Genomic DNA, 22,598 nt, shown 5'->3' on the forward strand with positions numbered 1-22,598 from the left:
AATGTACTTTTTGCTGTGGCAAGAAATTGCTATTGTTCGTAAACGCTCTTTTGAAATGTTGCCCACAAATTCAATTTCTTGTGGAGCTCATTGGTCTTTTGTCGAAGTAGAATTACCACAGTTGTACTATAAATAACCCATTTATCTAAAACAAACCTTCTTACGATTTCAAAACGACATGTGAAATTTATTACGGAAGATAATAAGAAATCGAAATATATTTTTTACGTTTTTTTTTGTTGCAGGTAAGATTCCGCTCCGGCGCCTCTGCAGCTAAAGGGTGAGCCTTCCGCCCCGTCCATAAATATCGCAAATCCTACCTGTCACCGATCCGCCATACATTAATCCATCGTTTCCGTAGTGAATTTATTGGAAAATTTTAATATTTAAGTACGTTGTAAAAATTGATGTCGTCCAGAAAAGATTGAATATTTTCCATGGCTCTAACCATATTCCTCTCGAGCATCTGCATCCATTTTCATGAATATCCATGTGCATTTGCATATCCGTATCAGCCGCAATTTACAAGCAGTGCAGCGGTGGCGGCACCACCACCACCTGCATACAGAAACTGATCGGCGGCGGTGGTGGCAAGAGCGTTTTCGCAATCGTACGCTTCCATGTTAAGTCGGCACCGCCAAAAGCGCATAATCACAGTTTCGTCATTTGCATTCTCTGTTTCGCCTCGTGGGATAAATTAAAGTAGACGTTTACAAATTTAGCGAGTTTGCAGCAGTTGAACATACATCATAACAAATATGCGAGAGTGCAGGCAAAACTCCGGGAGATTTGCAACGGACATAAATTTGTATCTAAAGGTTTGCAAGAATTACGGACATAAATTTATAGATAAACTTCTAAAGCAGGGGAGTTGCATTGTTCAATGTGCGCGTAGAGATGCTAACAAATTTTGTTGTATGTACATATTAATAACGTTTTACGGATTTTGTTACGGACGGTTTTTATTCTTCAGCTAACACCTGCACCCTGTTTCTAAATTACTAAAAAACTAACAGAAAATAAGAGCCAAAAGTTGAATACATTTGTATTAAAAATTTTGATTTTTGGTCAAACTACAAATTTTCGCAGGGGTCCTATAAATTCCGTAACTTGAGTAGATTTTATTTCAATATAATGTGATTTGGAGGGTGTTACTATGTTGAACTAGTTTTTTAATTGTTTTAAATTTCAAAATTTTGGAATATGAAAGACAATTTTGAGCAATTTTGATTTTTATTCATTCTAAAAAATTTCCAGCCCTATAAAATTTTGTAACTTGGGTACATTATATTTCGGTTTAAATTTTAATTTGTCTTTATTGTATTTTTTAAGAGTTTTGTCAGTTTTTCGACAGTTTCGTCAAAACAACGAAATTTGAAAGAATTACAGCTTTAGACTGTGTTTAGACTGTGCTAAAGTTCAAAATTTTAGAGCAAGATAAAGAATTTTCAGAAATTATTTTTTTATTTAAACCAAAAATTTTTGAACTTGGGCAGTTTAAGGTCAAAATAATAAGATTTGGGGAACTTGATTTTTCAGGTCTGTTTCTTAACTTCTTAACCCAAAAATTTCCTCCGAATACTATAAAACTCGTCAATTTGTACAGTTTTAATTGCGTTTCGGACTAATAACAATAACTGCACCCGGATCAGTGCTAAATTATAGGAGTGCAATTTTTGGACCAAAAAATAAAAGTATTCAGGATAAACCAAAAATGTCCAATAAAGCATTGCTGCGTCATAAAAGAAAAAATAAAACATAAATCGTCGGATAAAATTTTGCACAACGAAAATAAGAGCCAAAAGTCGAATTAATTTACTTTTAACAGCGCATGTAAACATTTAATTCCCCAAGTCTTCGTTAATTTCCTCAAAAAACATTTCGGCGTTGAGGTTTTACGATAAATTGACCTTGCTTTTGTGCACGTGTTTACGTTTGCTTACTTTTGATTACTCATTAGCAGACGAAAGGGTTCTCCCCTCTGCAACACAAGTCTGCAAATTGGACAAATAGTATTAATAGACGGTCGGCGAGCACTTTTTCTCTTTGAAGAAATGTTCGCAAATTAATAAAAAAAATGCGAGATTGATTAGTTTGTATTATCAAGTTGATAATGGGTCCAATTACGCACCCGTTGTTCGTAAATAAGAAAATCTGACCCCATTTCAGCGCGCGGCGAGAAATGTTTGCTAAAGTTCTTCCGGAGAAACTCATTTTTTTGGCGAAAATTGCCAGATAAATGACGTCTCATTTCTTAAACGTCGGCATCCAAAACGTGTATTTGGTATATTGTGGTTAAGAAAGAAAAGAATTTGGACGAAATGCGGAGTTGATTAAAGATCGTGATGGAGTGCTTCGCAACAAAACGAGAGTGAATGGGAAATTTAATAAAAAAAGATTTTATTGCGCCGTTATCGTTTTTGTTTCAATTGGAATAGGGCATTAGTTGGCCTCGCAGCGTTGTTGTGGCCATTCGGGTTTTATTAAACAAGACCGAACATGTCGCGTTTACATTCTGTATAATCCTATGATTGGAGATAACGTAATTAAAGGTAGACGATATTTTACGATCGCGGTTTGCGTTAATTGCTCAATCGGTTAATGTCCGTCCCTTTGCGTCGAAAATCCGCACAGGCCAATTATCCACTGTACTTTTAATAAATGAAGCCGCTTTATGCTAGCAGCAGAAACGCGACTTTTGATATTTTTTGCTCGACTGGTCATGACGGACAATTAACCTTCTACCCCAATATGTAGCGCAGTCGGTCCGATAAATTCGCGATCGATGGATTGTGTGAAATCGCGGCTCGCATTTGTTGGTGGACTGTAGTTGAAGCTCCATCAAAAGACCAATATGAATCCAGTTTCGCAATGATCCTCCACGATATGAAATTGCGACTTCAAAGAAAATACATTTTGGGGTATGTTTGGACTATTAAATTTCAAATTGCCTCCCTTTTACGGGATGACGAGGGCACAGATGCGGTGGGGTGTTGGAATTCATCAGCTTGACCCGAAGAAGTCTCGGTTATTAGTTTCATGGAAGCATCACATATTTAATAATCTTTACTGCAAGTTTACATGTTTATGAACTTGATATTAAACGAACCTTATTAAGACAATGTTGCCGCAGCTGGGTACCAGTTGAACCCACGGATTTTCTTTTAATTTGTTCATAAAACTACGTAAAAAATTGAGTTTCATGGAAATACGTAATGTGACGATGAGCTAATAACGCACTAATTGGATTTTGATCTACAGCTTCCAACAAATTTGCGCGTTTAAATTTCAATCAGCAACGTTTTTTCAAATGTTACTGTTACTACTAAAAGCGCATAAAATTTACTAAAAGCATTTCACTTTGTAGACCAACGTTGAACTGTGCAAACATCCTTTTTACATAATATTCAGTTGCCTTTAAAGCTTCTACCGTCCATTTTCGTTCTTCTTTATGCCAGTACATTATTTTCATATTCAGTTTTTAAAACACTGGAGTAGAGTAGAATTGGTTTTTACAATGAAAGCTTTTCTTTCTATTAAAAAGCTGGTTTTTATGCGCATTCGTTAGTTTAGAGACGAACAGTTGATTTGGCTATTTTATTATGGACATCCGAAGGGTCTCTTATCAAGCTCTATCTCGTTTTATAGTCCTCAATTTGGTTTACGATGTGTTTATTAGGTGTCGATTTAGATGAGGACGGTGACCTGACTTGAATTCTGAAGGAATGATCTTTGTTGTTTGCAAGGTACATACCTACCAATTACCGCTTTTCACACAAAATGTAACCACAGAAGCGGGAGAAAAATCTTTATTATCTTATTTTTTTTACATTTTAGAGTCATTTTTATTCTGTGGCTTTTTAATCTTTACTCTGGATTTGATTGTTAAGTCTAAAATTCTTTTTGTGAATGTAACTTTAAAAGTGTAAACTTTTTTTATGTATAATTTTAATCAGGCTGCAGTAAATTTGACACCCCTGACAGGCCGGATTGTGTCCTTCCCATAGTCCGAAAGCCAAAAAGGACAGATTGATTTTAGAATTTTTTATTTTGAAGTCGAGTCAAAGCTTATAAATGTTAAATTAAAATTTGTAACCGTGCTAATTTTAAAGCTATAGCAATCAAATTTAAGGTAGCTACTAATAGTCTAGTACTAGAGCGAAAAGGACAAATTTTAGAAATTTTTGTTTTGAGGCCGAGCCAACTTTGAAATTTTTTAGAATAAAATTTATAACTAGCAATTTTAGTGCTACATTAATCAAATTTTGGTAATTTACTAATTTTCTATCGATTATTAACTGTATCGTATTGTATAAATTTGTATTTGAAAGTCGAGCTAAAGCTTTGGAATTTTTGTAGAGCGCGACTGACTACTTACCATTTTAGTTGCGTATGTAATATTCGCATTTTGGAGGTAGAAGTGATAAATGCAGTAGAGTGTCGTATAAAAAGTATAGTGCGCAACACGAAAGAAAAGCCAATTACGCACGTGAAATTATTGCACGGCATTGTCTGGTACACAATTTTCCTCTAGTACGTAACTGTCTACTTCCCATACTAGTTGCGTAATAGATACTATTCTAAAGACGAATTAATTACCTTCTCATTGTGAATCTAAAGCCGTTTTGCAACATTAGATGAGGACGAGACATAGATTAAAACTTGTTTTTAAGAGGTTTTTTGGGGTGATTTTCAAGGAACTTTTTTGGGGCGAAAACGACGTTTAATAGCTTTGAGTCGCCGTCAATCGAAAAAGCAGCTTGAAATCTACCAACTCGTCAAATCTCAAATCCAAAAAACAAAAAAATTCAAAAGATTTTATTGTTTTTCGTAAAAAATGACGAATTTTGGATGTTTGAGAGCGAATTCTAAAGGAAAAAATCGTGGGAAAAACGTACGATTTCTTTCTATTTATCCTTGTTTAGAAGATATTGAGGATTAAAAATTTTGGAATAGAAAAATCAATATCCCAAACTTTAGTCTTCAATAACTCAGTTACTTATTGTCGTACGTGGATTTAGGATTCGGATTTGGAATCTGCATGAAATTCTGCGTAAAATAAGCCTCAATAACGCTCCAAAAATAAGCGAGAAATCTACCGAAGAAGACTTTTTGAGAACACCAAGGTGGCTTTTGCTTTTTTTTTTTCGTTTAATTTAACAGTTACAACATGATGAAATACTATAATAAATCATTAAAAGGTAATTAAATAATTTCCAACGAAGCGTAGAAGTAATTGATGGAGACACTTTTTGTCAAAATTTTTGAGAAAATCTGATGAAATTTTGTTTGTTTAAAAAAACTGCTTTTGGTTCTAAAAGTTTAGGGCCCATTTCATAACCATCGCATAATTGTGAAACTGACCCTTAGTGAACTTTGCAAAAATCTGTGCATTTCCATAGATACGACATTTGTCAAATTTTATTAATTTTGATATTATTTGATAATAATTTAACGATTACTAATTAACCGTTTTTTAAAAATTGGATATGGAGAACAATCGTAGATAAAACAGTGTATGATGCATATTTAAAAAGTCCCTTCATAGCATTCGTACACTCTTCCATTAAAGTCTAACTTTTTAAACATGCTTATGTTGTAGTAATTTTTAACATATTGACGACTATTTTTGTGTTATTATTAGTCATTTTGTCTATAAGCAAATTCGAAACAATTTCTTTCGATGTTTTCCATCCTTGAATTTTTGGTCTATAGACTATAAAGTATTAGTAAAAGAACCAAAAAAAAAACGATTCCGAACTAATGGAGCAAAACAGACTGCAGATTTGGGATCAGGAGACAATTCTAATTGAGAAAAGACCTCCCAATTTACAAATAAACAAAAACTTGTTGACTAGTTTTGTTATTAAATGCAGCGGTTGTAGAAAAATGCAGCTTAAATAGAACAGATTTTAGATCCAATATATTTTTTATAAAAACCGAAATTGTAATTCTGTTATTCACTGGTTTAGAACTTTGAGAGACGTTTTGAAATCATTGAGGTGTTTTATTCGAATTGTAACATAATATTTATTTAGTTTTAATTATTTCGCACAATTTAATTGATGCAGGTAAACCGGATGCTCTATTTATTTATTTAATAGAATGGTTATTACAATTATAATTAAAAATGATTTCACAGCCACGCAAATATCTAAATGCAATATTTCATAAATGTTAAACTAATTAATTTGTGTACCGTAAAAATACAAAACTAAAAATATTTAGGTTTCCCGTTAATTGAAATCACCTTGTTCACTTTCGCCGCCCCGCAATTTGTGCAGTAAATGTCGAGCTAGATTAGTAGAAAGAGTTGATCATCTGCAGTGGTGATCTCCTTCGCGCCTGTCATTCCCCGTGGCAAAAAAGGCGTAAAAGACAACAATGGTTTAATTTCGGCTTGCGCTTCTCGTTCGCGATAAACAATGAAGTGTGCCGAGAATGGGTTGGGCGTTTGCCGTTTTAAAAATAGAAAAGGGTAATTTATCGTTGAGTCACAGTTGATGGTGGTTATATATATTCGGGGAAATACGTAAACCAGAAGAGCAGACAGCGAGTTTGATACAAATGGCGGGAAATTTACTTAAGCGAGTGGGCTGAAAAAGCCCAGATCTGGGCCGTCTTCGCACGTGACCCCTTTAACCAACACTTTGACGAAGAGAAATAAGGATTATTCAAGACGGAAGTTGATGTTTCTCGTCCCGACTTCCTGTACCTTAATAGCAAACGGCAGAAAGACGTCGGCGGGGTTGTTTAGCAATGCAGATGGTGCTCGTCTGCGACTGGACCGCATCTACATATCTTATTCCCGTTGCGTTTGGCGGGAAATATATTAAGAAGGAGGAACAACGGTTATCGCATCGGACGTAAATCAATATTTGTGCCTTTCCTTCCTCCGACTACGTCGCACTTTATCACAATTTTTCTTCCCATTCGTCCCTGTAATTGCCAAATAAGACAACTCATTTGGTTATTCAAACAGTGTTACCACCAGCGGCAATCAGCGGAATACCACTAACGATGCGAATCTAAAATTATCAAGTGCTCCTCTCGCGCTACAAGGAAATTTGTCAAGCAAACACGCCGGGAATTTGATACAGACGACAACGAACTGTAACGGGGAATTAAAAATCTTCTCAAACACTACGTTTTTCCCTATTTGCTCCAAGGTTAATGTTTGCCGTCAAGCCATAATTAACACAGGAACCTTGTCACTTGGCATGATTAATGACACATTTACCACCTCTCTCCTTCAACTCCATCTTACGCAAACACAATCGTTAAAACGGAAAAAATAGCCTGCATCAAGACGATCTATAAAACAAAACCACGATGAAGTCGAGAAACAAGCACGTGCCGCAACATTACAACCCCATTTCTTTGTTCATCTCGGAAACACGTACGATACGGCGTTAAAAACCGTGACGTGTTATCCTGCGGGTCGTTATCCTTCGTATCGTTACAGGCAAAATCATTGGTTCAAGAACAGGGACCGACTTTAAGGACTTATGTCTACCTATTCGTTGCTAGAAGGATTCGGTTATCTCATGAATGTCCGGCACAGAAAGATTAGTTCAATCCATTGGTTTAGAGGACGGGTTTAGCCAGATCGGGGGACCGAAAAAGCGGGTCGGCCGGGCTGATATAGTGCCATTATCATTTTCTTAATGCAGCACCAGGCGAAGGAGACCAAATATTTTCAACAATTTTCGGCAAAAAATGGTGGATGCGCCGGGATAATAATAATTATCTTGATTTTTCAGTCGTTGAATTGGTTAGTTGTGCTAAAAGGTGAAGACACGAGAACAATTTCAAATTCTCTGGTTATCTTAAAGCGCCAAAAAGAGTGAGGCGCAGCACGTTTTGTTCACTTAAAAGCGTAATCTCAAGTGATATTTATCCAAAAAGTTTTCTTGTTCTGCGGATCTATCTGCGTCATTAGCATCTAATCTAATAAGGTCTTTTTGGGGTGACTTTTAAGGAACTTCTTTGAGCCGAAAACGACGTTTAATACCTTTGAGTCGCCGTCAATCGAAAAAACAGCTTGAAATCTACCGACTCGTCAAATCTCAAATCCAAAAAACAAAAAAAATTAAAATTAAAATTTTTTATTGTTTTTCGCAAAAAAAATGACTACGCGTTTTGGATGTTTGAGAACGAATTCTAAAGGGAAAAAGCGAGAGAAAAACGTTGGCGCAGACGGTTTCTTTCTATTTATCCTAGTTTAGAATTGAGGATTACAAATTTTGGAATAGAAAATTTAATATCCTAAATTTTAGTCGCAATAACTCAGTTACTTATTGTCGTACGTGGATTTAGGATCCGGATTTGGAATCTGCATGAAATTCTGCGTAAAATAAGCTTCAATAACGCTTTAAAAATAAGCGAGAAATCTACCGAAGAAGACTTTTGAGTACACCAAGGTGGCTTTTGCTTTTTTTTTGTTTTATGTAACAATTTACAAAACCATGAAACACTAATATAAATCATTAAAAGGTAATTAATAATTTCCAACGAAGCATAGAAGTAATTGATGGAGACACTTTTTGCCAAAATATTTGAGAAAAACTGATGAAATTTTGTTTCTTTAAATAAATTGCTTTTGGTTCTAAAAGTTTAGGGCCAATTTTATAACCATCGCATAATTATGAAACCGGCTCTTAGTGAACTTTGCAAAAATCTGTGCATTTCCATGAATACATCTGTCAAATTTTATTAAGTTTGATATTTGATAATATTAGTTCAATCCATTAGCCAATCCATTGGTTTAATCCATTTTCTTAATGCGGTAGCAGGCGAAGGAGACCAAATATTTTCAACAATTTGCGGCAAAAATGGTGGATGCGCCGGGATAATAATAATTCTTCTCTTGATTCTTCAGTCGTAGAAATGGTTAGTTGCGGGAACAACTTTAAATTTTCTGCTGTTATCTTAAAGCGCGAAAAATACAGTGAGGCACAGCACGTTTTGTTCACTTAAAAGCGTAATCTCAGGAGATGTTTATCCAAAAAGTTTTCTTGTTCTGCGGATCTATCTGCGTCATTAGCATCTAATCTAATAATTGTGTGAATCGAAATTAATTTCTCCCATGATCCGTGACTAGGAAATTGAGAGTGGGTAAACACCATTACCGCCACTTCGACATTCCTCCGAGGCCCTATCAGTGTTGACAACGAGAACTTTGTGCATCAATACTAATACCTTGCATAATCCTCAGATTTTCTCTCCGAGAGCAAAATGTAGTTTTTGGCATCGTTTTTCTTCCTCTGAAAATGGGGTTGTTTATCATTCTCTTTACCCCACATCCGGGCCTTTAATTATAGAAAGGACTTTTAAATTTAGATGTAGGCCTTCAAGTGTTTTTTTATGTGGAAGTGGTGGCGCACATCCATCCATCACCCCAATTCGTAACCGCCATTGTATGTTTATTCAGGATGTAAAAATATTATCCCTCCCAACAAACAACGCAAAACACTCTGCAAATTATTACATTACTCTTTTTTTTTTCGTGCTCCAGGAGAGGAGCAGATAACGTTTTATCAAAGTGCGTGCGGCGAATGTAGACGTGTAAAAATGACTGTCTATTTTTACATTCTAATGTTGGGAGGACGAAATAAAGTGGTGCATTAGTGAAATTAATTGCTTCTCTTTTTTCGGCGCTGAATGTTAATATCGGCAAACACGGATTGTTTGCTGCGAGTTTATGTTTGCACAAAGCGTTGGATATCCATTTGGAATAATGCGAATAATAAACAATTATTTATAGTAGATGCTCTTACAAGAGTTGCAACTTTTTCTATTCAGGACGCTTTTGTTTGGGACTTCAAAGAGACACGCTTTTCTGTGCCAACCGCCAAGATATGAAGTACAAAAGACGAGTCCGTAATGAGAATAAAATTTAAGAGTCTCTTATCATTGCTTAAAAATTAAGTACTGGCTATTTTGTAACGATTTTAATTCGAGAGAGTGGATGTTGTATGCTGCAATTTATTATCGTACTTCTTCGGTACGACGGAGCCTGTATTTGTTTGAAAGCCTGTCTAATACAAGGAACGAGGTTAATGCAAGCTCCATATTTTATTTAAAAAATGTAACAAGAAAAACCCGTCGTAACGCGATTTTTGTTTTGTTTCCGTAATGAAATATCTCCGTTGTAGCTTGAAAAATTTAATAACGGCCAGGACAAAAAACTCAGCAGCAGGTACACTCACAGAAGCTCAAAGGAACGAGATAAATATTTTAAAATAAATAAGGCAATTTAAAAGCTCGAGGGCCAGAGAGAAGATAGTGAACGAAAGAAGAGAATTTAAAATTTATGAGCACAAGCTTTGGTGGCGCACTGACACGGTCAGTGTAAGCTTATCCGGATCGAGTGAGCTTACGCAATTAGGAGACCGTGCCAAAGCTCTTTGTGTAAGCCGACCTGTCAACTCAACAGGTGAATATCATTAGGTAAACAACTCGACTATGAAAATAACCTACTGGCTCCGGATGAACTTACACTGCACTCGACTCCGGGCGGCGCGGCCCGGACTAACGCAGTGTAACGATTTATTTCGGGTTCCGGAGGCGGCGCGGAGGAGATGTTTCGAAACGAAAACAAGAGTGGAAGGAAAGGGTTCAGCGAAGGGGTGACAACCGAACCGATCCATCTTATTGATAAATCCACCACGAGCGGTCTAATTTTCTTTTGGAACTTTGTTTTAATTTTTACAGATACGGTAATTTTTTCCTGCCATTATCAACTCGGTGATTTGCGGCTCCGGTGATTCCGGGAAAATATGATAGTTGCCATTAAAAAGGTATTTTTCGCAACGGACCGGCTTTGTTTTCATCCCGCTGTCCATTGGCGCGAGATTTGTACATGGCGGCGTAAAAAATCGTGCGTCTGTCCCTTTTCAATTCCGAGCCGAGAGCTTAAAAGTGCATTTCTTGTCAGTGAACGCTCGAATAACGATTTCATATCTACAGTGGAAACCATAGATTTTCACTTGCGCCGTACAAACGGCAATTTTATGCCGGAAAACAAGCGGAACATTTTATTGAGTTTGAAATAATTTCGTTTCGCTGACAAAAGATATGGCCGGGATGAAATTCAGAGGCGGCATTTGGTTTTTATCGTGCTTAATTTTTATTTGTTTATTCGTAAAATATTGAACTAATTTGAGCAGAATGCGTTCCATAATTGTGTTTTCATAGGCGCGGGGCGAAACTTTCGAGATGAAATAAATTCAATTTTAATTGGACAGTTCGCTGACTTGTATCCAAACTTTATTCATAAAGATTACACTTTGATACTGCGCGCCGGAATTGGCATAATAAATCATCAAAAATACATAAGTCGGGCTCGTTTTATGCTAATCAATTTTGTATCGAATTTAGGAATCGGAGAAAAAGAAACTTATCACCGTCATTCCGGGGCTCTGACTTAATGAAATGCGAGTGTTGATTTTTCCGGGAGAACGGCTCCGGTAATTACTTGCGCCTTTAAATATCTCGACCCCATTAAAGCACCTACCACATTCCTAATTTAAATAACTTTTAAAAGTTTTATGTGCGAGAACCTCTTTACGCCATGAATTATTGCAAACATTCCGCCAGAACTTTCAAAATTAAGCAATGCTTCTTTCGATAGTCTCGCAGTCACGTACCTCCGCTCTGATGAATCCGGATCGCCGGAAATCTGATTTAAGATCGCCTCTACAATAATTACCTGCTTAATTACGACCGAAATAATTCAATTTTCCGAAAGACCTCCGACCGAATCTGCACATCGTAATTGAAAAAGAAGAAAAAAGTCTGACTAAAAACATGATAAATTACCCCAGAGATCCGTGCGTCGATCGAATCAAATAGACTTTTTTTACCCCTCGTTTGGAACAATATGTTCCTGTTCGCGCGCTGAATATGTAGATACAACGACTAATCTAAATGAGACTTAGTTGCAGCACTTTAATAGTCATTGCAAGCACGTTCGCTCTGGTGTTAAAAAGATAATTCCGCGAGCTGAACTGCATCCTTAATGTTCTTTCAGAAATTTATGCGCGCCAAACTTTCCGATGTAATCTCGTTAAGAATATGAAGAGGTGGGTGGAGGACACTTTGTTGGGAAAAAAGGTACGTGAAAGTTGGCGGCGTAAATTTGATCGGGGGCAAAAATAGCAGCGGGTTGACGACGAGGGTGCTGCGACATTCGCAGTTAATACCTTTATTCACGAGGAAATTGATTGGAATTACGACAAGGATACTTGTGGTGAGCTACAAAAATAGGAGTTTTTCCTCTAATTTGCTCGCATTAATATTCCTCTCAATTTGTCTTTGAACTGTTTTTTCATCTCCGCTTAGGTCGTGTTGTAATTCCTTCCGCCTTCTTTGGGTTTGATGAATAGGTGCCCCGGCTTTGTGTATTCTCTAGATCCTCCAGGTTTTCTATTATACGAGCCATTTTTGATATTGCCCCTAATTCTGCAAATTCAATCTTTCAAAGATTTTTGGAGGTTTTCGAATCTTTCCGTTTTAAATCCTTCAAGTCGATTCCTTAATTCGGTACCTCAGAAACATAAGGGCTAATCTCCAATTTTTGTGAAAAAATAGTTTAAGTATATTATTTGGGGATACTAAAGAAAAAATTCGTGTATTGGAACATTCCATTAAAATTTTTGTTATAAGACCAAAAAAATGCCACCAATTTTTTTAAGATCCTGTAATTTCTTTATTTTTTATGTGATTTTAACGAAATTTGTGGAGATTATCACTCTTGACTGTCTTATTTACAGTGCCGATTTACAAAAATTTAGAGCAAAAAGGAGAATTTGTAGAAATTTTTATTTGTAGTAGTGAAAAAAAATTTACAAAAAAACTTGGACGCGCTTTAATTTCGACATTTTTGGTATCACAAGAACGAAATTTGTGGGAGTTTTTTAAGGTTAAATTGTCCATAGGAGTTGCTAAATTTGGGTTAATTTTAATATATCTTTGTTAGCCATTATTTCTAATAACGTATTTCTTTTTTTTTGTAAAACATTCTTTTTTTTTTTTAATTTTCTATTACTAAGTTGGACTTAAGTCCAGATAATCTCGTTTTTCGTAGAAGCATAAGGAACCAAGTGTAAAAATGTGCCCAAAAATATTTTTCGATCAAAGGTTACGCATGATTTGAAATAAAGAGTCATCAATAACTTGCAATTTGACTTTAAATAGCATATTTGAAAAGAGATTTAATAACACCACCCTGATTTTTTAGAATACCGGTTTTGTTAATTTTCTCGAAACTATAATTTATGGAAATAAAGCCTTATACTTCTGAGATACCAAATTTTGTTAGCCCATGCTCACTTTTTGAAAGAATGAAACGCCTCCAAAACATTTAGATTAATTCCAAACTTGCCGCTCCTAAATTTTCTGGTTTTAGATAATTTGATTACGAATTTGGCTTTTGGTTTTATTATTTTGCATTATTTACACATGTCATTTTCTTATTGAATATAATTTTTCTACTTTTAAAATTATTTTGTTGTGGCGCCATCTACTAGAAGATTCAAAAACTGCAAATGACTGTGTCAAAGAATTGTGAAACAACACTGTTAGTTTTGGTTTGGATGCATATTATAATAATTTTAGGGCTCTCTAACAAATACCGTCTTTGCCTCAGGCTGCAAAAGTTTTAGCTCCAGTTGCTCGAATTAAATTACGATTCCATTTTCTTCACTGCTTTTAAATTGACCATAAGTCCATAAGTAAAAACATTGATAAAATCCGCAGTGGATGCAATTGCAATTATCGAATTAACTTTTTGCTCGTCTACTGAAACGGAAAGTTCTCTTTAACGTTGTTGAAAACTAATCCAACATGCATCGCCATTCGTAATTAAATTGAGGTAAGCTTCTATTCATGCGAATTAATTTTGAAACTGATTATCTTGTCGTATAAAGTGTTGTTATTAAAAACCAAACAAAACTTTGTAAAATATCCTTAGCTATAAAATTGTTATCCTAAATGAACAATCCTTTAAAATGGGCAGCACATAATTGTACTATTACAGGACGTAATAGTTAAAATTTCTGCTGTACAAATAATTACATGTGCGTAATTATGTTTCCTCGAGGTAAATGCATTACAGAAACCGCAACAAAGCAAACATCAAAATGCATTCATATCATTTCCATTTGTAAAAACGGGCCGACATAACATCAAAAGATTTTGTTTATTTTCGCTAAAAGCTAAAAATGCAATTAACAGGTTTGTTTCTACAATAATTGGCTCCACGGTTTGATTATTCGTTTGATAATCCCTTGATGAAATATGAATCAATTCCAAAAACTGTTTAATCCTTGTAGGCGCGTCGGTTAAGCTCGCTCGCTCCGGAAGCTAGAGATATTATACATCTTCGTCAACACCAGACTAATATCAAATTTGATGCATAAGCTGTCAAAGTAACTATTTTCTCCATAGAAATCCAATTAGGGAACTGATAATTAAAACGGAGATTTGCCTCTTCACTGCCAGAACGTCTTGATTGAATAATTGCATGCTTCACCAGACGAAAGTCGTCCGATTGAAAGATTCCCGACGCGGATTTTCCCTTAAAAATTTAACGTTCAATAAACAAGCGACATAGCTCGTAAACTTTCATTGAATTTTTGATGGAAAGATGAAATAATCGGGGACGTGGAAAATTCGTCTAAAATCCTAATTATCGTCCAATGTGGCCTCATGCATGTTGTTGTCGGAAAGTTATGAGCGATGTGTCGCATGTTAACCAATAAAAACTTCAACTTTTATAACCGATAAAAACCATCAAATTTATGTAATGGACAAGAAGTTTTATTGCTAATGACGCGGTAATGTAAAATACGAGTGGAAAATGATAGAAAAAAATGGAGCGAAGTCTGTCTTAGTTTAATATCAGACGAATCGTTTCAACATCTGGAAAGATTACATTTCAAAAACGAGAAAGAAAACAGCAGCAGAAGCTTATTACTAGCAAGTGTTGTTCAGTTGGTATTGTTGCGACTGAACATGTAAAAAGAACGAGAAATGAATTGTGTTTTCGAAATTGGAAACACCGGCATAATTATATTCGAAATTCCTGCCCCCAATTGATCAAAGTTAAGTAATCGGGCAATTGTGGGCCCACCGGAGCGTGTAATGGCGTCAATAGCCTCCTGCCGGATATCCATTAAAGATTCCTGCGAAAGCGAGAATACCTCGAAGGCGCTTTTTATTCGAAAACCAAACATCGCCGCGACGCTTTTATCAATCCAACAAAAATTCAGCTCGGTTATTAACATCTCCCGGCGAAACAACAGGAACGACGGTCCAGAAGACGAATCTTTCGCGTAATGAAACCGGAACTTTGCGAAACTGAAAGAAAGATTGATGCGCGTGGCGGTGGGGCCTTAAAGCCGCCGCACTGAAGGGATAGCTCCCTCTCTGGCCCTACAGACAGGTATAAAGTAAAGTCGTTAGCTTAACGGAAATTAAAAGTTGAAAATGCCCTGCTATTTGTTTAGCTTAGTCCTGATGTCTACGCGTCCGCTTTTGTGGGAAAAAATCGGACAGGGGAAAAGAGGCAACAATCTATGCCGGCTTAATCGCTCTCAATTGCCGTATTCTTCACTGTCGCGGGGTGGAAATACGGATATAAATTTAGGGAGGCAATTAGGCGGTCCATCATACGTGGCTTTATGAAGAGTTCAATGGAAGAGAATCTGACGGTAATTTATGGAGGCGTTCCAGGCGTCTGAACACTTCGCGAACTTCTAAAATCAATTTCGTAATTGAGGTTTTGGTTTATTTGGGGCGAGAGGTGCCGGGATTCATACGTTAACAAGTTTTCCGTTTTTGAGGACGTTTCTGGAATGTGGTGAAACAATAATTGAATTCTGTTTGCTATTACTTCTCATTCACTTTTGGTTAAGTAAAGGCTAACTTCTCCAGCGGCCTTGTCGGGCTAAGAGTCAAACTTTGGTAATTGAATAATGACATTGTTCATTCTGCATAAATGAAGAGCTTGCGAACTATCAAGAGTGTTGCCAACAACTTCCGATGAGTTTTAATTGGGGAATGAGTGGAGAACTTGCTTGTGCTTGAAAAAAATCTTCTTAAGGGTAAGGGAAGTGTATGACCACGGCAGATGGCGTGCCTGCGGCCAGAAATCAGAAAATTCAATTTGTCTAGCCGAGTCTGCCCTTAGCCGGTCAGCTGTGCTGGGATTAAGGCTATATTCATGACGGTCTTGAGTGGACCCGACATCCGGGAAATTGTCTCCCTTGCTATGATAACGAGAAGACACTCAGCACCTGAAGGTAATTTGATATTCGAGGACGTCTTGAGACAGTTTTGATATGCGTGAAGTGACAAAAAATAATGAAATCTGGACTGAAGTGCCAGAAAGGATCCGAGAGAATATTTCGCACTGGTTAATACGTTTCTTACGTGATCGATGGCGACGGTTTAGACGTTGTTCGGATTTCATGCAATTTTAAAGATGTTTAGTGTGCAGTAAAACGCTCTTCCTCGGGCAGTTCTATTCCACAATGCCTTTAATAAAGCAAACTTCCCGGTCCCGAGTCTTAATAAACTCTGCGCTAGAGGGCAGCGACGGGAAATCTCCCTGGATGCGAAATAATTTTCACCGCGACGATACTCAATATCTGAAGCAAACGTCCTGATATAATTTATGGCAGTTTTGTTCGGCCAGGTAGTAAGAATTTGTCCCCAAATATTTACAGCAAAGAGAAAATGTATTTTTACCCGACCTGATCGTTTCAGACCTTTCATTATTACGAAAGAAAATTTTAAACTCAATGGATCGCGCCAAATTTAAAATTTAACTTTTAATTTTCTTTAAATTTTGGTTCAAAAATTGATTCTGTAGATGCGAAGTAAATGGTAGGCACTACCACAAACGGTACCTGATCGAAAATAAAAAAAAAATGTAAAAAACAAAAACTCCATTTTCCTCCTTAAATTAATTAAAGACTATTTTTTGAATTTTTTGTGAAGGACCAGTGTTTGCTGTTATAATATAAAAATTTGCAACTGCGAATGCATGAACATTTGAACATTGCTCAGAACATTTCGACATAGGGTAAGTCAGTTTTTCGATTTTATCCAAATTTTCAATTTGAATTAAAGACTTAATTTGTCTTCTTTAAACCGGGTTGATTTGCCATTTTATCGAAATCAATTGATCTGACCAGCTAAAATAGGAGTATATTTTTTAATTTTTACATCACAAGTTGCATTTTTCCATTAAAAATATACATATAAATTTTCCGTGTTTGGTTTGTCGGCAAATATCTCTGAGATCTAAATAATCCCAGATATAAGTAATTTTCTAGGAATATTCAATAACAGTATTGTCGAAAAAAGAGATGGTTTTCCCTGTTTTTAAAAGAATCATTTTGTTTCTAATTTACAGGTATATAACTAATCTGAATCATCCTACATAAGCACTCAGGTAATTTGTTTAAAAGTTCCCACAAACCAAACGGATTTTGTATGCGTATTTTAAGTAAAAAAATGTTGACACAGTTAGGATGTTTTGGCTATTTTAGTTCATAAAAAGATAAAATTAAAGACACCTTATGACCATTCATAATTACATAAGTGATTTTTTAATGAATTATACTTATTCAAATGAATGGTCTCTTTTAACATATTCAACTATACATTGTTTGAGTGGAAAAAAGTACCTAAACTTGGTTTATTCCGCATACTTAAGGGCCGCTTTTACAAATCAGATTTAAACCCTGTATAAGCTCGGGGTAGTTATCCTAGGCATAATTTTTCTACCGCCGGTTATTTCTGGTACAAATGGTGACCAATTTTACAAGTACTTTTTCGGTCTTTATGGCTATAAATATATTCTTAGTTTCCTCCTTTTTTCGAACTTTTCCGATATTATTTATCAATCCAAGATTATTTAGAATTCAGCAACTTTTCTAACTTCCACTTCACTAAATTTATTTATTTTATTATTCTTTAAATTTAAATATGATTTAATTTTTTCCTAATTTGCAATTTCAAGTCGTACATATTTTACACATTTGTACAAAACTTACTAGATCATCCATCTTTTTTAAATTCGTTTACATTCTCTATTTAGAGTTTAGCTTCATTTGCTTTAGATAAAGTTCCTCGAAATCTTTGAGTATTTGTATCTTAATTTTTCTAATAATTTTTGTTTGTTTAATTTTTTTAACTTGCTGTTATTTTTGATTTTTTATACATTCTCTATAACATTTTTTGGATAAATTTATATCAGAAAACACAAAAGTTGCAAAAAAATTAAAAATTTCTCATGCAATCATTATTTTTTAGCCGCCAATTTTGATGCAAAATTATAGAGCTTTTTTGAACTTGCCTCTTGTCTGAAGCACTTTGCAAAAATTTTTGAAGTGAAATATGTTAATTATGACAGTAAATACGCATACAATTCCCACTTTTACCAGGAATAACTAACTCACTATCCCATCGCCGGTCGACCGAATAAGAAATACCCATGGTTATACTCAAATTTATCTATTTTACGAACAAACCACTAATTGTAAAACCCATTTCCAGGGTTTATCTAAGGAATAATGCTATTCTCAATTTATATAGTTTGAGGACTGAAATACCGTGTTTATGAATTAACTGGGGTACATCACTGCACAAAGAGACGAAACCACCACCGTTGTTGATTCCTTTATCTTGTGGTTTTGCCTCTTTGAGCAGTGAGTACCCCAATTAAGTCATAAACACGGTATTTCAGTCCCCGAACTATACCTGCTTTGTAAAAGCGGCCCTAAAAAGCATTGAAGAAAGGTTCGGTCTACTTGCAAGGAGCGGCGCCATAAATGAACAATGTATTAAGTTTACAGCTTGTGGTTAACTTCTAATAGTTGGTCATAAATTACCAGAATTCAGACAAAATTTCAATCAAGAATTTTAAAATTGCCATAGCTCATTTATTTATAAATAAATTAGAACGTAGTTTTCGCATATCAATTTACAATTTGGAAATCTATACATCATCCGGAGTCAATTTTTAATTTTTCTTTTAGTTACGGCTGTACTGGAAATTTGGGTCGCTGGGAAGAAACATCAAATTAATTTTTAGATGATTGGACATCTTTTTTGAACTTTTGCCCCGGATAATGTCGAGAAAATATTTTGGACATTCCATTCGTTTTTATTTAAATCGATATTTTCGATAGTAACGAAGATATCGTAGTTTGAAATTAGCATTGAATCTCAGTAAGAGCAAAACGGGTCGCCTCTTCTTAAGGTAAATACAGGAAACAAGGAAAAGTCGAGGTGACATGTTATAAGAAAATTGCATGCTATGTCTGCGGGATGACGGTCGTTTCGCGGAGAAAGAACTCGTCTCGAGCAGTAATGGCAGCACCGAACCATTAATAACCAACGCGATCCATCATCTAGTCATGGATATTCATGTCGCGCCGTTCTTCCATCGCCATCCATCCGCCTTCTCGCGTCGCACGTGCGCGGATTCAAATGCTGACACAAGACGGATTCCACCCATTTACCAGGAAAACATGACGACGATAACGAAACTGGCGACCATTAAAGGTGCATGGTAGAAAATTTGCGTGCTTTTCTTGATGGATGTTCCGAGTTGCTCGTCAGATCCACCCCAAATTTCCATCCAACTGTATATTATGCAGTTCAATGATCCTTCAGATCGCCTAACCACATTCAAATTTGTACTATTATTACCGAGCCACAATCACCATTAAAAGAATGCTTTGAATAAATTTCACTCCCCGCGTTTTATTATAACACAACAACAGCTGGAGAATTTCAACTCGTGAAAAAAGAATGCCCCGTTCAATGTCTCCTGCATATTTTCTGCGGAAGAGTTTCTGAATTAATTGGTTCCAAGTTTTCCAAAGTAATTAAACTAGAGGTGGACTAGTCTGAATTGTGATCGGGGGTCGTCACCGGAGTTTTCGTCGCGTCCCGGATTCCGGATCGATTTGCGGTGTTAAGTTCGTTTCTCGAACAACTTCCACGAGGAAAGAACAGTCGCATACCAGTTTGGAACGTGTAATTTATTTTCCAACAATTAATTACAGAAGGGTTAAAAAGATTCGGAAGTTTTCTTCGACGCCGATACACAAAAGACTCATTGGCTGGGGAATTGTTCGGAAGAGACGAGCTTATAATACGGCGTGAGTTATTATAGGAAGCACATTAGCGGTGCATCTCGAGGATCAATACCAGTTCTGGATTTCAATGTTTTGTTCTTGAAGATTAGAGCAACATCGGTAGCGTTGTATTCAGCAAAGTTGGGTCTTGAAAAATGGTTGTTCGGTGGCCGAAGGTACATGCTTGATGAACGCCGTACTTTAAAACAATATAATCCATCAAGAACAGGAGCGGGTCGGCTCGGCGTCCCTGCCTATCAAACAAGCCGATGAAGCAGAAAATCAATATCCAAATGCCAGAGGACACTGAGGGTGTTGTGCCTCAGGATACATTATGTTGGCCGTCGCTGCGAATCATGTCGGGAGCGCGGCTTCCCCCGGACTTCCCTTAATGGACACCGAAGCACATTTACATCATTAGGGCAGCGTAGGGTTGTGGAAGTAGCCCACTTTTGCGACAGTCAGTCCATTTCACACGGACGTTCATCACAATGGCCTTTTTTCTAATAATTTAAAAAATGCTGGATGCGCTCGGCTAATAGAAATGAACAAAGAGAAGGATCAGCTCTATAATTGTCACATCCTCTCCATGCAGCGTCGTTATCTTTTTCTCCCACTTGCTTTGCACTTATTACTGGAATTAATTGTGGAAAATCCCGTCAGGAAACAGACAAAACCGCAATTTTCTTGCTAGGAAAATCATGTCGCAGTGCAGCCTTCTCCCGCATTTGCAACTTTCATTTCAATTAGACTCGCTCGTTCCTTTTGAGCTGAATATCTGAGTATATTAGGATCGTGGGAAAATTCCTTTTGCGGCTTCCGTAACTTTTATTGGGGACCTATCGATTTTACGTGCGTGAAACGTGGTCAGTTTGGTCAGTATTCATAAGTCCCAAATCCTGTTAGAGGATCCCGGTCCCGAATCAAATCTGATTGATGAATTCGCGTCAGCTCCTCGGGAGACCGTGCCGCCGTTCCTCGGATGGCAAATAAAATTATCGACGTTTTCGAGAAAAGTTTCCACTCGAAATTTTCCTTTAAAAATCAAATATCACAAACGAAATTATTCTCTCTCCTTGTGTTCAAAATATTAAGACGGAAGAGCGTATTGCCTCGTTGTCTGCTTTATAACTCGCAAAAAATGTTTCACTTCAGAAACCATTTACATAAAAGCGCCGCGCTTTTTGGCTTTTCATTTTCACGTAAGGAATATGATAAAGATGTTTATTTTTGAGGTCGTGTTTCCATGCTTCTGACAACGGGGCGTTTTTAGGAATAATAATTACAACTTCTAGGTGCGAGTGGAGCTAATTTTCCTTCATGAAACTTTCAAGTTGAATATTATATTTCCGCGTACTTGAGTAAGGTGATTCCCAATTAATATTGCACATAAATTTAACTTTGTCCGGTAACAAGACACACGAAGGATCTGATATATGGAGCCGCCAACAGGTTAAGATTGCTATGTCCTCAGATCAGATTTTCGATGTAGTAAGACTATCCTGCATCATGACACAGAGAAGTGGAAGGAAATTTGATGACAGAGATGCAGCGCGTGAAACGGCTACTATCCAATTTTAGATTTTGTGGTTCTAAGACTCTGATTTAACAATGAAAGACGAGCTAAACTATTTTACAGTGTTGAAACTTTGTGTTTCGTGCTTCTCTAAATTTGGTGTCTTTTGTTTCCTGATGCACGTGAGTTTCCACATAATTGGAAGAGGATTTTGTTAAGATTAGAACGTACATGCTGCTTATTTTCCTTGAAATATTTGAGGGCTCTAAGGACCTGTAAGAGATTTTAAGAACCTCTGAAATCTCTGCGAGTATTTGTAGATTCGGAGGCAATCTAATCAAAGACACAATATGTGAGATTATTTAAGATCTAAATAACCAAATACAGTGAACATTCGATATAGTCGCCCTGGCTGGAAATAATTTTTTTAAAAAGTTGCTTTTATCAAAAATGTTGATTATATCGAAATGGGTAGACAATATTTTAAAAATAATATTATGGTATTTCTATGTAACATGCAAACACAGAAAGGACAATAGAGCTTACCTAGGCAATGACCTACAAATAAAAATAGCCATATTATACACCGCATATACACAAAATAACCAGAGAATTTACCAACAGAAACGAAAAATCAATAATAAATAATTAAGAAATGTCGGACAAGGTAAAGAGCATAAACAATATCGAAAAAGGTATAAACTGAAAGAATCATAAATTAAAGACAATTTCTAACGGTACCTCAATCAGAATCTATACAAACAAAGAGAAGAAAAATAGTAAAAAAATATTATTAGTGTTAGTAGATAAACAACGAAAAATTAACAATAAAAGAGAAGAAACAAAAATTAAAGAAATACCTTGCAAATACAGAAAACTGCGGAGAATACCAATTGTCAAAAGCAAGAACAAACAGTAAGATA

At 36.1% G+C, this 22,598-nt stretch overlaps 1 protein-coding gene across 1 annotated transcript in view; it reads left to right on the forward strand.

The window, feature by feature from the left end:
• The window catches only part of LOC148178241 (Krueppel-like factor 6), a 227,017-nt gene that overhangs the window by 199,564 nt on the left and 4,855 nt on the right, over positions 1 to 22,598 (forward strand). The window lies entirely within an intron of this gene.

This window comes from Gnatocerus cornutus, chromosome 2 (genome assembly GCF_029298725.1).
Source record: "Gnatocerus cornutus isolate USDA-ARS CGAHR chromosome 2, icGnaCorn1.1, whole genome shotgun sequence".
Taxonomy (NCBI): Eukaryota; Metazoa; Arthropoda; class Insecta; order Coleoptera; family Tenebrionidae; genus Gnatocerus; species Gnatocerus cornutus.